Source organism: Esox lucius, chromosome 24 (assembly GCF_011004845.1).
Source record: "Esox lucius isolate fEsoLuc1 chromosome 24, fEsoLuc1.pri, whole genome shotgun sequence".
NCBI lineage: Eukaryota > Metazoa > Chordata > Actinopteri > Esociformes > Esocidae > Esox > Esox lucius.
Window position 1 is genome coordinate 21,914,760 of NC_047592.1, and position 14,362 is coordinate 21,929,121.

Sequence of the window (14,362 nt, forward strand, 5' to 3'; positions counted from 1 at the left end):
GCTAAAATGTTCAGCGGTTGCAAGCTTAGCCAGCTAACCTGAGTTTACCCACAAAGGAAATTGACATATACAGCATCCCCCTCCCATCACACCCACACACACACACTAATGTGCACAAAAAAACATATCTCCAGATATCCATATACAGTATCTCACAGAAGTGAGTACGCCCCTCACATTTTTTAAATATTTGATTATATCTTTTCATGTGACAACATTGAAGAAATGACACTGTAAAGTAATTAATTAGTGAGTGTACAGCTTGTATAACAGTGTAATTGTGCTGTCCCCTCAAAATAACACAACACACAGCCATTAATGTCTAAACCGCTGGCAACAAAAGTGAGTACACCCCTAAGTGAAAATTTCCAAATTGGGCCCAAAGTGTCAATATTTTGTGTGGCCACCATTATTTTCAAGCACTGCCTCAACCCTCTTGGGCATGGAGTTCACCAGAGCTTCACAGGTTGCCACTGGAGTCCTCTTCCACTCCTCCATGACAACATCATGGAGCTGGTGGATGTTAGAGACCTTGCGCTCCTCCCCCTTCCGTTTGAGGATGCCCACAGATGCTCAATAGGGTTTTGGTCTGGAGACATGCTTGGCCAGTCCATCACCTTTACCCTCAGCTTCTTTAGCAAGGCAGTGGTCGTCTTGGGGGTGTGTTTGGGGTCATTATCATGTTGGAATACTGCCCTGCGGCCCAGTCTCCGAAGGGAGGGGATCATGCTCTGCTTCAGTATGTCACAGTACATGTTGGCCCCATTTTAGTTTACATTTAGTGCAAAATTGGAACAGATATTAGGCTTAAAACCGGGCAAAAGGTGGTACGCCCCGTGGTACACCGCATTCCCCCCAGATATTCTGGCAGGGTTTAACACCCTATACATCTAAACAGATATCATTGATTATCAAAGAGTTGGGGACAGTCATGTCCTGCTGTTGAGAACTGTACATAATACAGGGGGGAAAAAAGAAGTTGTCATAGTGACGTACGACAAGCCACACTGTGTGCCTCTTAGAAAGAGTCAGTTTGATGAGATCTGTATTGAAGTAAAATCTGACTAGAATCAGTTGGTTTCATTCGTAGTGGGAAAGGTGATTGCAAAATTACACTTCAGACCCATCAAACAATCTTTTAGACTATAAGATGCAGCAGCCTCAGAAACTCTACAAAGATCCTCAAAGTTATGTTGAATACTACATAACACAGGCCGGTAATGGTTTACCAGGGTATCATGGTAGCGCTGCAATCTATGGGGCTGGTCTAGGGGGCCTTTTCTGAGGGCTTTTCCGGATGGCCATACCTTTGTTGAAGCATGGTTTCTGAATTGCAAAACCACATTTGAAAAATGCAGCGTGGTATATAGTTGGCGATGTCATCAGCAACGTCATGGCTCGTCAAACAAAACAGCAGGATAGATCTGGATTGATGGTTGTGACTCCAGGTGTTAGAAAGAGACCACCTGGTAGGAGGAGCCTACCAAAGAGTAAAAAACACAAAATTGGGACAAAAAATAGAGACAGTGTTAAAAGAAAATATCAGGCGCAGCCCTTCTGGAGTTCTGTGTTGCTGGAAATTACATTGATCTGAACAACACAAGATTACATTGATCTGAACAACACTTTGCTGTACCTACGCTACGTGTAAAAGTCACTAAACCAGTCGGAAACTAATATTCATAACGGAGCATGTGTTGGTGTTCTCAATTACCCGGTAGCCACCAGAGTGGATGTCTCCTTGGGTGATCGTTTAATTAGTCAGAGTAGCAACACTTGGACATGCTCAAGCGTTATTTTCAACCAATGCAAAGTACCGATTTGAAAAGGTGTTTATCAAGACTTTTAGTTTGGAAGTGTTTGGAACCAGGAAAACCTATTTTTAGGACCACTACCAAAATGTCATTGGGATTGGTGGACAATGACAGTTTTACAGATATGCCAAAAATCTATTTAATTTCAAACATTATAATTTGGAGTTCATGACTCTGTGGAGAGTCAACAATTTCCTAGCAAACCATTTCAACCAGATTATACATCGGGATCAGCAGTGTGTGAATTTTACCAATTGGCCTTAGCTTCAGGAAAACACCAAAAGGACCAAGCCTTGGCTATTGACAGGTCGGACTTCTTACACGGCTATGCCCTTTATGCATTCAACTGTGCACCGGACGAGGAATGTGGTCAGCACCTATCCTTGATCAAGTCAGGTAATGTACGACTTGAGATGAGGTTCAGTCAACCACTACCCCACACAATTAATTTGGTTGTTTATTACATTTTTGACTCCATTATCGAAGTGTCCAACCGGAGGCAAGTCATGGTTGACTACTATTAGGAAACATTACCCAAACAGATGAGAAAAGAATACCGCAGAGTTGACTGGCATGGTGAACCAATTTTCATGAATGATGAAGCATCAATGATGATTGTTAATGCGGAAACCCCTCAGATTTGATGTATTTTCCCAAGTCAATCAAGGCTTTTCTAAAAACCTGGGAGAGTGTGGAATACAACTCAAAACAAGTCCAGGATGTCAGGGAATTTCGACTACTTGTGGACAACATTGTGTGTTCTTTATAAAATGACAAGAGGTCTGAGTTACAAAGATGTCATGTCTTTTTACACTGATGATTTGCAAAAATATAATGTCTCCACGTTTGTATCTAAGATGTATCAGAGTATATCTATAAGCATGATAGACAAAGGTTTCATTGTATACAGCATGTTTTTAAAGACAGTTTAAAGTGTCTTATACCTTTTTTATTTTTCAAAAATAAAGGAAATCGTAAAACAACATTGATTTTTACATAGTATTATTCATAAAACAAATAGTCAATGCAAACACATACTTTGACAATGAATCACAAGTTATTAAAAAAACTGAAAAGAAACCAGGCAAGCCTAGTTCAGCCGCCACATAATCAAAATGAATACACATTGTTACCTTCACAGGATTTGAACCGAGTTCTCCCACATTAGAGGTACTGTCTTTAACCACTATACCACAGCACTACTTGTTTGGTCAGTGGCTAGACACCATGAAGCATTGTGTTAAACTGACTAACATTTACCTACACCACAAATAGTGTCTATGTATTATATGGCTTCTGCCACTTGCCAATGTATGTTTTTCTTTCATTTGTGAATGACATTGATACAATAACTATCAATAAAGGTGATGATAACTAACTTTTTCATCATGTTATCCACCAGAAATAGTTGCAATACTGTATAACTGTAAATAGTTTTAGTTTAGGCTTACTATAACGTAGCTACTGAATGTTGTAGCCGGATGCACGGATGCATACTTCAAAAGAAATAGACGCACTATAACCGTAAACAGTTTTATTGTGGCCTGCAATTAAAATCAATAAATATCATGGTCCTCACTGGATTCAAACCTAGTCTCCACATGAGAGGCACTGTCTTTAACCACTACACCACAGCACCACATGATCCACCACTTGCTAGACACCATTCAGCAGAGTTAAACTGACTAATGTTTCTTATTGAGTTTACCTCCACCACAAATAGAATCTATGAACTATGGATTCTGCCACTGGCCGTTTTAACAGCTTATTAGCCAGTAATAGGCTTTACCAGTACCTGCTAATTCACTGGAATAGTCACAAGAATTGAGCAATTTCTAGCAAGACTGAAGATGTAATTGCACAAAAACATTAGTTTTTCCTTCATTCATGAATGAAATTGATACAACAACTACAGGTGACGATAATTGACTATGTCATCAAGTGAAAAGACGAGAGAATTGTGGAAACCCCAACTCTTTTACTACCCAAGGGATTTTGATGAAGCCTATATTATTACCCCCAAAAGCATGCACAGATGTGTACCACCAGAAACTGTCGCAATATAACCATGAACAGTTTTATTTTAGGCTTACTATAATGTAGATACAAAAGCCAGTAAAGTTTTCAGCCAGTAAAGTTTTGGTCTATCCGGAACAAATACAAATGCAAACCTTGTTTTGACTGTGAAGATTCAATTGCGGGACCTATAGCTTGCAGGTTTGCTTCTCTAACCACTACACTATTTAACAAGGTACGACATTCAGTCAGTCAGTCACTCAGTAAGAGACATTCACTCTTCTTAGCCCGGCTCCGCTTACGCGGACCGGCAATAAAACATTTTGTGGGGTCTGTGGTAGGGGACACAAAGAAAGCTTTGGTTGGTTGATAACCAGTTGCGGGGGGATTGGTACTAGAAGTAGGTGCCGGGGCTGTGGCTAAATAATCCAGTGTGTCACCAGGCATTTATTTACACAAATGTATTTTACGCCTTACAAGCTCATTTGGAATAGTTGTAAAAGGCATGTTGAGACATGCCATGGCCTCTAAGAACTCCCCCCACCCCAAAAGCCTTCTAGTATCAGCAATTTTGTTGGTTGCTGTCACACTTTTAACTAGATGGTTAACATTTCGATCAGCAGTATGATTAGTCTCAGATGTTTACAAAATCAGTCCCAGTCTCACCCTGTCTAACAACAGTCAAGAATCTTTGTAAAATGGCAGAGTATCTTTTAGATTTTTCAGTCTTCATCAGTATATTGCTTATTGATGCGTCCATCTCATTTTCAACAGATTGTCTTTCATCAGTGCTAGTCGTTTTGGATTCTTGCAGTTTTCATAACTGATTTTGTGGCACCAGAATAGAATAGAATAGGAATAGAACTGCTACACTTAGTAAAGGTAGGAGAAAACCTCCAGATTGGTTGATTGTTTTTCTTTTCTTTGGTATTGAAGTGTTCTTTCTAGAAATGTATAAAATGTTGGATTTTTCTCTCTTCACTTTATGCAGCTACGATTCTGTCAAAGGCATATTAACGCACCTTAGATTAAGAGCAATTTCACAGAGTGATATAATGAGGTCTGTGGAAGCGGTTTCTAAAATAACTTTTTGTTGACTCGGCAGTGCCTTAAACAGCATCTTCAACAGTGGTAGATTTCTACGAATGCGTTTAGACATTATCAACATTTCTTAGGAATGTACACAACAAGGCAATCCCCGGAAAACAATCCTTTTCTCAAACGGTAGTCTTCCTCTGTTGTAGCCTTAAAGTCTTTATGTAAAAATGACCAAAGGGTGGGTGGGTTGCATCTTTAAAACTGTCATGGTGCGGTGAGCAGCAGCGCCACCGTGCCATATTTCCACAAGTTCCCATATTCTCACGAACACATCCCGGACTGTCACATGTTTCCCATCTTCCACACCAGGTCCCAATCTAGCTCGTTTGTATGTGTATATATGTTTCCCCTCTGCTCCCCACATTGTGGATCATTGTTGCTGTCGCTGTCATTGTTGCTGTGTGTGTGTGTGTGTGTGTGTGTGTGTGTGTGTGTGTGTGTGTGTGTGTGTGTGTGTGTGTGTGTGTGTGTGTGTGTGTGTGTGTGTGTGTGTGTGTGTGTGTGTGTGTGTGTGTGTGTGTGTGTGTGTGTGTGTGTGTGTGTGTGTGTGTGTGTGTGTGTGTGTGTGCGTGCGCGCGTGCGTGCGTGCGCATTTAATCGGTGAGTGTTATTGAATGTACTGTTTGAATGTTAATTGTTAAGACGCATGTTGCGCACTTTTATTTCATTCAGTCATTAGTATTGTTTTTCCGTTCGTGTTTGGTTTGTTTGTTGTTTTAATAAATCCCACGAACGAGAGTACTGCCTGCGCCTGGTTCCCTCCAACACTACACCTTGACAAGTTGTTACAGAATGATCCACCAAACCTGGAACCAGCAGGCAGTCCCTCCAGAGAGGGTATATACCTGGAGGGGCGATTGGGGGTCTGACTCCCTCTCCTCAGATGACGACGAAGCGGTCTATGAGAGAGTGGAGGAGGATCCCCTTGGGGAGCAGTGCTGGGGGTTGCCCCAAGATGGGTTCGGGGTGCCGCTGTGGGGCATGGACCAGTATGGAGTGGTCAAGCCCCTCACCAAAGAGCAAGGGGAGCTGGTGAAGGGTCTCCTGCAGGACATGCAGGAGGCAGGAAGGACAGGACGCAGGCGAGGCCGGAGGAAGAAGAGGGTGAGGTGCCCAACGCTTGGTCCGAGGTCCCCCCAGGAACATTTTAGGGGGGGGCTGAGTGGGTGCCCGGGGGAAGTCCCGACGGCGCCCCCTCTATGTCCGGTGCCTCCTCGACCCTGTGCAGGCTGGTCAGGCTGTAGGCTGGCAATTAGGCGCACACCGCTTCCTGCTCCGCGGCCTTCCGCCGCCCCTGTCCCTGCGCCACGGCGCCGATTGCCCACTGCTGCTTTGGAGCAGCAGCCAGCGCCTCCTACCTGCCAGCAGCGGCAGTCAGCGCCCCTTGCTGCATTGGAGCAGCAGCCAGCGCCTCCTACCTGCCAGCAGCGGCAGTCAGCGCCCCCTGCTGCATTGGAGCAGCAGCCAGCGCCTCCTACCTGCCAGCAGCGGCAGTCAGCGCCCGCTGCTGCATTGGAGCAGCAGCCAGCGCCTCCTACCTGCCAGCAGCGGCAGTCAGCGCCCCCTGCTGCTTTGGAGCAGCAGCCAGCGCCTCCTACCTGCCAGCAGCGGCAGTCAGCGCCCCCTGCTGCATTGGAGCAGCAGCCAGCGCCTCCTACCTGCCAGCAGCGGCAGTCAGCGCCCCCTGCTGCATTGGAGCAGCAGCCAGCGCCTCCTTCCTGCCAGTGGCAGCAGCCAGCGCCTCCTGAGGCCGAGGAGGAGTGGCCTGCACCGCCTGAGGCCGAGGAGGAGTGGCCTGCACCGCCTGAGGCCGAGGAGGAGTGGCCTGCACCGCCTGAGGCCGAGGAGGAGTGGCCTGCACCGCCTGAGGCCGAGGAGGAGTGGCCTGCACCGCCTGAGGCCGAGGAGGAGTGGCCTGCACCGCCTGAGGCCGAGGAGGAGTGGCCTGCACCGCCTGAGGCCGAGGAGGAGTGGCCTGCACCGCCTGAGCTTGCCGGGGTTTGGCTGCCACCGCCCTCTCCTGTCCCGGCCGCCCCGGCGCCTCCTTCGGCTCTTCCGGCTACCGACCCTCCTTCGGCTCTCCCGGCTACCGACCCTCCTTCGGCTCTCCCGGCTACCGACCCTCCTTCGGCTCTCCCGGCTACCGACCCTCCTTCGGCTCTCCCGGCTACCGACCCTCCGCCGGCCACCGACCCTCCGTCGGCTCTCCCGGCCTCTGACCCTCCGCCGGCCACCGACCCTCCGTCGGCTCTCCCGGCCTCTGACCCTCCGCCGGCCACCGACCCTCCGTCGGCTCTCCCGGCTCCTGACCCTCCGCCGGCTCCTGATCTTCGGCCGGTTCTGCCTCCCCGGCCTGTCCTGACGGCTCCGCCACCCTGGTTAGTCTCGGCTGTTCCGCCCCCTCGGTGGGTTTGTGCCGATGGGGGTACTGTGCTGCCCCGCCCCCCCTCCCTTGGGCTGGGGTTCGTCTTGGCCCGTCCGGTGGCCGGGCCTTTGGGGGGGGGTACTGTCATGGTGCGGTGAGCAGCAGCGCCACCGTGCCATATTTCCACAAGTTCCCATATTCTCACGAACACATCCCGGACTGTCACATGTTTCCCATCTTCCACACCAGGTCCCAATCTAGCTCGTTTGTATGTGTATATATGTTTCCCCTCTGCTCCCCACATTGTGGATCATTGTCGCTGTCATTGTTGCTGTGCGCGCGCGCATTTAATCGGTGAGTGTTATTGAATGTACTGTTTGAATGTTAATTGTTAAGACGCATGTTGCGCACTTTTATTTCATTCAGTCATTAGTATTGTTTTTCCGTTCGAGTTTGGTTTGTTTGTTGTTTTAATAAATCCCACGAACGAGAGTACTGCCTGCGCCTGGTTCCCTCCAACACTACACCTTGACAAGTTGTTACAAAAACTCTCCATGATGAACCCAAGAAAGGCTGGGGTATATTTGTCTTCCTAAAATACTAATCTGCTGATAGTCGTGTGGGTTTTTAAACAAGATGAGAATTTGTGTTCAAAGTTAATAGATCTACTAGATTTACCTTTATTAATAAACATGTTTTGGACAAGGTAGATGACACTCAGGTTATGGTGGTGTGAATATTCTGTGAAAACTCTCTCCATTTCCAAACTCTTTGATGCACTTTTAACTCGTCAATAATTAAAAGGTTGTTTTTCTGAATCGGTAACAGATTGTGATCACACAACGTTGTTGGTAAACCCCCTATAAAAATAATTTCTCTCAAATTCAACATTTCATCATACAACGATTGCCAACACAAATAAACCCAGACTATATTCTGAATTTCTTTGTAGAAAACAACATCAGCATTATCCAGCAACATTTTCACAAAATATGTTTTAGCTGAGTTACTGGGTCCCATAATGACACAGCTGAATGGTCGTGTAGTCATGGGTCGTGGGTCAAGACCGCTAAGATCACTATCCATCCTAGAATGTGATTTAGTACCCGTAAGGCCTTGTGCTGTTATCAGGGAGCAGTACACGCTTGTTGTACACAACTCTGAAGTGCTTGGACACTACTCTGTTTTTCAATGTGAATTCTCTTATCTCTAGCAACTGTGTCTGCATTAGCAATGACATGATCATAACACCTTCGCATTGTAAAAAGTTATAAACCAGTCTTGTTAGCATTTCCAAATTTACAGTACCCAAGTTGTAACTGTTGAGTGTAATGCCTTTTGCTTTGAGACAGGTAAGACATTTAACGGTTTTGTAACCATATGTCTTTGGGCCACCACTAACAAATTCTATTTCACTGAAAAAAAAGTTAGTGGCTAAACTCCTCCGGATCTGTAATTAACATTGTGTTCATAAGGTTAGTCCGCTCACCCATCTTATCCAAAAGACTATTCATTGCCAATTTAGCCAAAGACCACCCAGCACCGTTTTCTTTGTCAAGCTGCACACCCTCCTTTTCATGATATTCACAAATATACTGTTCTTTAGCATCATCATCAACCACTGATGGTGGAAAGCCACTAGCTTCCTGTGTGTGCTTCAGGAATGTTCTCATGTAATCTGCAAAAATATTATCTGATGGTCTGGTGAAATTAGCCATTTGTAACACAAATAAAGAGGAAATAGTAAGGTTGCTGATAATAGGGGTCATTTTTTTAGCCACGTCGATAACCAACTACAACTAGCTGAAAATAGTACATTTCAGAAATTATAATTAATGACATGCTAGTTAACATTTGTATGTCTCTAATAATCACTAAACATTAACAACTTGATCAAATGATAACCCAGTACAAGATATTTTTAAAAACTGCTGTTGGCTACGCCGACTGTGCTTGTGGATTAATTTATTGTGGCGTGCTTTGGTGTTATTTTTAGTCTTAGGAAAGAGGAAAAGACACATAATTCCTTAATGTGCTGAGGGCCATCCTGCAGCAGGACCAGTATATAAAGCTGCTATACTGAGGAGAGACATGTAAAGAGCGATAAGGAGGCGAGAGTTGGCATTCCTTGCGTCTCAGGCAGAAGAAACCATGTTATGTATATTAACCATGTACAGTGTTATGTATATTAACCATGTACAGTGTTATGTATATTAACCATGTACAGTGTTATGTATATTAACCATGTACAGTGTTATGTATATTATAGCTTTTTTGTCTTGCTATATTTATTAAATTGAAGTGTGCTATTCCACCATTCATAAGCATATTACACTCATGTATCTGTAATATTGAATAATAATTCTACCAATTGCTGCTAATTTACACTGTTATATTATTGCAGTATCTAAATGTTCAATAATACTACCCAGATTGCTGCTAGTTTACAGTACTCTTTGTATTTTGCACCTATATTTTTTCAGTTTAATAAATAGTTGTGGAACCAAATACGTGTGTATAGTGGCTGTGTAAATCTGAAAACAGAAGAACTCCCACACACTGTCTTGCTCACTGCTGAAATATTTATTAAATCACAACAGATAAAGAACAAAAATGTAAAACCCGGTGTACTGTAGAGGCCGAGGGGCTCGACACACGTACAGGTCTAATGATGTACTTCTGCTCTGTAAGCAGTATCCTGACACTTTCACAATGTGTTCAGAAGCTTCATTAGAGTTACTCTGAGTTGGTCGCAGGTTTCCACAGTGCAATGGCGATCCTTTTTTTGAATGGGTACACAACAGCGGTGTTATGGTTGCAATCAACGGCACAGGTACAGAAACGTGTCCTTAAATTCTTTATCCACTGGACCTCTGTGAAAGTTGGAACCACGGTTTCCCAGGAAGCACGACGCATTGGAGAAACACAACACATTCTGTAGTTCTGACATATCTGAAACACACAAAAAAGTGCCAAAAATAAGTTGATGTAGTTAACAATAACATTATTCCCAATTGTGATTTACTTAAACGTACACTGAACAAAATAATAAACGCAACACTTTTGTTTTTGCCCCCATTTATCATGAGCTGAACTCAAAGATCTAAGACTTTTTCTATGTACACAAAAGGCCTATTTCTCTCAAATATTGTTCACAAATCTGTCTAAATCTGTGTTAGTGAGCACTTCTCATTTGCCAAGATAATCCATTCACCTCACAGGTATGGCATATCAAGATGCTGATTAGACAGCATGATTATTGCACAGGTGTGCCTTAGGCTGGCCACAATAAAAGGCCACTCTAAAATGTGCAGTTTCATCACACAGCACAATGCCACAGATGTCGCAAGTGTTGAGGGAGCGTGCAATTGGCATGCTGACTGCAGGAATTTCCACCAGAGATGTTGCCCGTGAATTGAATGTTCATTTCTCAACCATAAGCTGTCTCCAAAGGCTTTTCAGAGAATTTGTCAGTACATCCAACCGGCCTCACAACCGCGCCTTTTGTGTACATAGAAAAAGTATAATATCTTTGAGTTCAGCTCATGATAAATGGTGCAAAAACAAAAGTGTTGCGTTTATAATTGTGTTTGGTGTATATAGGCCTACTAAAAAAATCTTACCATTCTTGTTCTTTGTGCGCAACAGCGCAAATCTGTTTCAGTCATCTCATGGTCAATCCCAACAATAACTCGTAAAATCCATTCACTTTATTTGTATTGCAACTCATCTAGCATTTGGGGCATTTCAAATTCGCTTTGCTACTACAGCTCATCAGAACATACAGAACATACGTCAGAATGAGAACATACGTCAGAATGAGAACATACATCAGATTGAGAACATACGTCAGAGTGAGAACATACGTCAGAGTGAGAACATACGTCAGAGTGAGAACATACGTCAGAGGGAGAACATACATCAGTGGACTAAATTGCCTAATCTTCACAGGTATTTAGACCGTGGTGGAAACGCACACAACATTGGACTGAAGGAACCCTTTAGTTCCTTTAATAGCAGTTCCTGGGACTCAAAGTTCTGGGTATTATTGGTGGAAACATGGCTTAAGAATCTCAAGTCATTTACTTCAGTTGAAAGTGTCTGTTGCAACTGTGACAAACATAGTGGCTATTGTAACTGTAAAATAAATAATAACGCAATGTTAAATAGTGACAACATTAATGTGCCACTAGACTTTTAAGTTGACTTACAGTTTTACGTGACTACCTACGCAACCACACTACTGGTCAAATGTTTTTCAAGTTTTATTGCAATTCACACAGTTTAATGTCTTGATGTACTCTGACATTAGAGCATTGAACAAATAAGAAATCATGGAGTCATTTTGTTTAACAAAATATCATAGCTGCCACCTTTGGTAGCCATAACACACTCGTGGCATTTTTTCTTCAATGGAAATCTAATATTGTTTGGAAGATTCTTCCCAACACTGTTGCAGATCCCTTCTGCCCAGTTCATCCCAAACTAGCTCGATGGGGTTTAAGTCTGGAGACTGTGCTGGCCATTCCATAATTTGAAGCCTACCGCCTTGTTCATTTGTTACAAGGTAGTTCTGGAATAGCCTGGAGGGATGTTTTGGGTCATTATCTTGCTGGTGGATGAACCCCTGATAATAAGCACACACTAGAGGGTATTGCATGGCGCTGAGGTAGCCATTTTGTCGAATCGGCCCTATTGGCATAGACATTCTCCTCCGCAGCATCACCATCCAGCCAGAGCATCAGTTAATCTACTGGGTACCAAACTATATAGAAAAGAAAAATTATGAATTATATGTTTTGTTTGTTCAACATGGTTAATGATTTCAAGAATACAAGAATGCGTTTGCAATGAAGGTCTTATCATATGGAAAAATAAAGATCACGAAAAGAAAACAAAGAAAAATTATTTTTAAGAACACAGGCATTAGCAGTTTCATTAGTTTATGTACAAAAGGAAAATTACACAGACAATCTATAGGTGACATGAATTGTGTATAGGTTTCAGCGCCAATGCATAGCTCTATTCTCCTAGATTACTGACATACAGTGGGGAGAACAAGTATTTGATACACTGCCAATTTTGCAGGTTTTCCCACTAACAAAGCGTATAGAAGTCTGTAATTTTTATCATAAGTACTCTTCAACTGTGAATGGCGGAATCTAAATAAAAAATCCAGAAAATCACATTGTATGATTTTTAAGTAATTAATTTGCATTTTATTGCATGACATAAGTATTTGATACATCAGAAAAGCAGAACTTAATATTTGGCTCAGAAACCTTTGTTTGCAATTACAGAGATCATACGTTTCCTGTAGTTCTTGACCAGGTTTGCACACACTGCAGCAGGGATTTTGTCATGCTGGAAGACCCAGCCATGACCCATCTTCAATGCTCTAACTGAGGGAAGGAGGTTGTTGGCCAAGATCTCACGATACATGGCCCCATCCATCCTCCCCTCAATACGGTGCAGTCGTCCTGTCCCCTTTGCAGAAAAGCATCCCCAAAGATTTATGTTTCCACCTCCATGCTTCACGGTTGGGATGGTGTTCTTGGGGTTGTACTCATCCTTCTTCTTCCTCCAAACACGGCAAGTGGAGTTTAGACCACATGACCTTCTCCCATTCCTCCTCTGGATCATCCAGATAGTCATTGGCAAACTTCAGACAGGCCTGGACATGCGTTGGCTTGAGCAGGGGGACCTTGCGTGCTCTGCAGGTTTGTAATCCATGACGGCGTAGTGTCTTACTAATGGTTGTCTTTGAGACTGTGGTCCCAGCTTTTTTCAGGTCATTGACCAGGTCCTGCCGTGTAGTTCTGGGCTGATCCCTCACCTTCCTCATGATCATTGATGCCCCACGAGGTGAGTTCTTGCATGGAGCCCCAGACCGAGGGAGATTGACCGTCATCTTGAACTTCTTCCATTTTCTAATAATTGCGGCAGCAGTTGTTGCCTTCTCACCAAGCTGCTTGCCTATTGTCCTGTAGCCCATCCCAGCCTTGTGCAGGTCTACAATTTTATCCCTGATGTCCTTACACAGCTCTCTGGTCTTGGCCATTTTGGAGAGGTTGGAGTATGTCTGATTGATTTGGTGGACAGGTGTCTTTTATACAGGTAACAGGTTCAAACAGGTGCAGTTAATACAGGTAATGAGTGGAGAACAGGAGGGCTTCTTAAAGACAAACTAACAGGTCTGTGAGAGCCGGAATTCTTACTGGTTGGTAGGTGATCAAATACTTACGTCATGCAATAAAATGCAAATTAATTATTTAAAAATCATACAATGTGATTTTCTGGATTTTTGTTTAAGATTCCGTCTCTCACAGTTGAAGAGTACCTATGATAAAAATTACAGACCTCTACATGCTTTGTAAGTAGGAAAACCTGCAAAATCGGCATTGTATCGACAGCAATTGTGATGCTGTTTAGCCTTCCCAACCTAATTAAACACCTTTCAGTGGCTACATGCAACATATATTTAAGTAGTAAATACAATTTTCTTAGCAAAAAATAGGTACAATTCTCGAAAAAAGTACAATTCTTTGTTGGCCTGTCTGCACATTAATGCTGTGGAAAGACTTCCTATTCACATAATCTACTTAATTTACTGAAGGAGCTGTGATAGGAGAATGAATGACATCTATGCAGCCAATCACCCTGGGAAACCTTAAAATAATAACTGATTTGTGCTTCATGTTTCAAAGCTTCATACTAAATAAACTGATTATGGCTTAGACTGATACCTACAATTCTGTGGATTTCTTTTTTGATGAGTCTTGTGTGTCTGTGACTTAGGAACACTACTAAAGTGTACAGAAAATGTTTCAGTCCTGACAGCCCGACAGAGACTGTTGCCTTGGACATATGCTCAGTGTCACCAATGTAATACAGCAAACAGCAACACAAAGAATTTGTTCTGAACTGAGAGCACGTCCACCATGTATCATAGGAACGACATTAACATTAACACATAATTCCATGTTATGTATTCCCAAGCCCTAAACCTATTCCTTGCACTAACCAAATCACTTGTCCATAACCTAACCTTAATCTCAAAAACTAACCT